This window comes from Balearica regulorum, chromosome 5 (genome assembly GCF_011004875.1).
Source record: "Balearica regulorum gibbericeps isolate bBalReg1 chromosome 5, bBalReg1.pri, whole genome shotgun sequence".
NCBI lineage: Eukaryota > Metazoa > Chordata > Aves > Gruiformes > Gruidae > Balearica > Balearica regulorum.
In genome coordinates, this window is record NC_046188.1 from 43,229,310 (window position 1) to 43,233,272 (window position 3,963).

Sequence of the window (3,963 nt, forward strand, 5' to 3'; positions counted from 1 at the left end):
GCTGTCATCCAAATTATTTTATTTGGTAAGTGACATTTTTGGGGCTGGATGTATGGGAGTAAGGAGCCAAAGGGAGGGGAGGGAAAATCTCCTAAGTGATCTCTTAGAAGGCTTTGTGGGTGAGGAGGAAATCACGTTTGCAAGGTTTCTGTCAGCGCCTGTGATGTGGATAGTGGCACCTGGAAGAACTGCAGTTCAGGTAGTAGAACTGGGGAGGACCCAGAGAAACACAAGACCAGCCAAAGGTAAGGGGAAAACTTACTGCAAGAAACCTGTTAAGTAGGCTGGGATTCATCCACTCAGATATCTTTTTCCGGTTGAAACGATAAAGCTGTGTGGAAACTGTGACACAGGAGTTGGGGAATGATTGTTCACTGTTTTCTGTAATGTTTGGGATCATGTGTGTTGAATTAACTACAAGATGGCAGATTGAACAAGGCTGCAGCTTTCTTATGTAGATGTTTTTGTGGCAAGCTCTTCCTAATTTGTGGGTGCTAACACTTTGACCAGTTCTTTGGGAAAGAAAAAGCTGTCAATAACCATTAGTGAAGATAGGATCTTTGTTTCAGGAAGGAGCAGAGGATTGCTGAAGGCTGAGATAACAAAGAGAGCATCATGAAATTAGTGCCAGTTTGGGGATTTCCATTTCTTGGAATAACAGCTGTTTTCTGGGGCTAGGTGGCAATATCTGATGTGATACAGGCACCCCCAAAGCAGGCATGCGGTGACCTCTTCGCCTGGGGAGAGAGAGCAGTTGGGTTTTGATGCTGTAAGCACAGTGGCTTTCAGGATGTTCCCTGGGTGGTGTGGAGGCTCCTTAAGACAGAGAGGGTGGGCAATGGAGCAGTGAAGTGCTACAGAGCTATGAACAATGTGAACGTCGTTCAGCACGGGTCTCCTGTCAGTGATTGAGCCTTTTCTCTTGCAGTTCTTCAGCCAAGTCATGAGCTACTACTGAATACGCCATGACTGAGCAGTCTAGTAACTAGCAACGCATTTGGTGTAGAGTTCTGCTCAGTGCTCCTGTGTAGACCCGTTACTGGAAATTTTTTTTATCTTTGGAGAATTATATGTGGTACATTATTTTCTTAGTAACCAGCAAGACTTTAGGAATTTAGCCGTGACATTTCTTGTCTAGGTTTGGCAATGGGGCTGATTTAGAACAGAAGTTGCTACGGCCTTAGCTGTTGGGTATGTTCAGATACCACCAGCTAAGTGATTATTGCAAACAATCCAACAAAGCCAAGACACAATTTTAAAACATTTTGTGTATGTAAGCATTTAAAATTTGGAGCCTAATCTGTTCAGCAAGTTTAAGATGCAAAGGGCAATTTTTGAAGATGCAAATTAGAGTGTTTCAAAGCAGTGCTGGAGAGAAAAGGGCATGTCTGGCCTATGAGGAGAGCAATGCGTACGGCGTGTTGGTTAACTGAGTGGGGGTACAGTCAAGGTCTGTCCTATTGCTGAGGTGTTCCCTTGTCTCTGGCAAGGACCTTGTGGGCTCAAGGAAGTAACACTTCAATGTTTGAAGTGGCTCGTACGTGACAAAAACCTTCTGAAAATAGCAGCCTGTGCCTTAGAAGATGAAGAGTCAGGATGACAGCAAACTCAGTCCAGCTTTCTCTACCCAGAGTGTAATAATGTTAATTAAACCTGGAGAGGTTGGGTTTGAGGCTCCTTCTCTGTGCTGGCCAGAACATCTGTTCTCCCTCTCAAAGGAATGACGATGATGTGGCTAAGGATAGAAACTGGCTAACCTTGGATTTCTAGCAGGGAGTGATTGCCTGCTCCATGCACTGGTGGTTGGGGAAATTCCCTTACCCCGTGTCTCTTCTATCTGCACAAAGAAGGAGCTGGAGGGGCTGGCTGAAAGGTTTGAAAGTAGAAAACACACGCAGATATGAAGATATGGGAGCCAGACCCACAGGCATTGGGGCAGAGGGGAAACTGGAGCAGTGAGAAGGATGGAAAGCAAGCAGAGTGTTAGTCTGGTATCACAACTGCATCCGGTGGCTCCGCTGGGGGAGAGAAACAGGAAAACCTCTCTCAGCATGTAAACTCTCCCTAGGTTTAGCTTAAGCCTGAGAACAGTTGCTCTGAAATTAATCTGATGGTCAGTTGGACAGTTTGAAAGAGACAAAAAAGACAGCAGATGCCTTGTGAGCAGAGATATGGGCTAGGACAGAAGCGTAGTCTCCATTTTGCAGGAGGTGTACCTGCACTGTCCCCGAGGCCATGGGCTCAAACGTGTGTATAAGGGGATAGATGTGACGGCTAGCAGTGCAGCCAGAAAGGCCAGAGCGGGTGTCCTGCCAGGCCCCCTGAGCCAGGGCTGGGATGAAGGGCCTGATGACCAGACCGGGGGGAGCTCTTGGTGAGATGTGCTGGGGGTGATCTGGCTGCAGGAGGAGGCAGCAGCCTTAGCTTCTGCCCCAGGTCGGAGCCCAAACCACAGCCATGCTGCAGGGGAGTCATGTTTTGGTAGCCGGGGTTTATGCTTTAAGATGGATCTGTGACAAAGCTTCCCCAGTCCCTGAATGGATGCCGGTGAGTCTCTTGAGTCCTCCATGTAAGACCATTCAGTCTGTGCATCCAAACTGCAAAGGGGACACCTACCCCCGCCTTGGGAGGCTGCCCCGGAGGTACCCGTGGAGGTGACCCTGTGGGTGTCTGCTTGTTTCCGCACTGGCCCAGGAGTAACATCTCTTTTGAGTTTGTCTGGCAAGAGATCAAGACTGACGAGTGAGAGCAGGGCTGTGTGCCTTGGAGGGCTCTGCTTGCTCTCCTCTGGAGGAGCAGCTGACATCCTGGGTCTTGGCCAAGAACTAAAACCATTGCCTCAAAGACAGTCTGCTCCGTGGTTTGAGAAATGCTGATGGGACCTGCTTGATCTTTAAAGTTTGAACTGCTAAAACAGTGTCATCCACCCCATCCAGGACTGTCACAGACAGTAGCCGGGAGCACAGTGGGCATGCAGGGAACACAAAAAGTTCTCCAGTTTGGGTACCGAACTGACCTTGAGACCTAAAAATACTGATGGTGTCCACTTCTGTGCACAGCACAACCTGCACAGTTTTATGAAGGAGCCTGCAAAGGAGGAGAGGCAGGGGAGAGAAAGGTGCTGCTCGGGCTGGTGGGGAAGGGTGTCAGCGAATAACATTCACCCAAGATAAGATGTTCCCTGGGGCCCAGCTGTATGCAAGAGTGGGTCTGCCTGTTCTGGAGAGGAACCTGCAACGTTTTTTCCTCCCCTTGTGCCTGTGGAACGTGTGTATAAGTTGATTTTTTTTTTTTAAGGCACCTTACTGTGCTTGCAGCCCTGGCAACCTTTGGTGGGAACAGGGTTTGCGCTGGTGCTGCCAGACCTGTTGCTGGCCGGGCAGGAAAGAGCAGCTTGATTTGTAGCTGATGCTCCGGCTGCCTCCAGGCATGTCCCCGCCGGAGAGGAGACCCATGGAAGTGGCCGTCTGTGTCCGGCCCCTCGCCCTGGGCTGCTGCCTGCCCGCTCTGCCGGCCCCGCTCCCGGGCTTGCTCCCCCGGCCCTGGGGGGCTGAGCCCCGGGCAGGAGACCCTGGCTACCACCCGCACCAGGGGCTCTGGGGCTGTTGCCGCCACCTGCGGTACATCTGCTGGGGGTAACGCTGCCTCCAGCTGCGGGCACAGCTGGGGGGGGGGCGATCCAGCTGCGGGCACATCTGCCCCGCCGGGGCTGGCGTTTCCCCGGGCCCCGGCGGTGCGGCTGGGGACGGGGTGCGGGGTGTCGCCTCCAGCTGCGGCCGCATCTGTCCTGCAGCTGCCGCCGTGGGCCGCGGGAAGGAGCCCCCGGGCTGCCCCCTCCCCCCGACTGCCCCCCCCGCCCCACCCCCGGCGGCAGGTATGTCCCTCCCCGCCGGCACCGCCAGCATCCCCCTCCCTCCATCCCTCCTTCCCTGCCTCCTTCCCTGCCTCCCTCCCTCCCGCCCG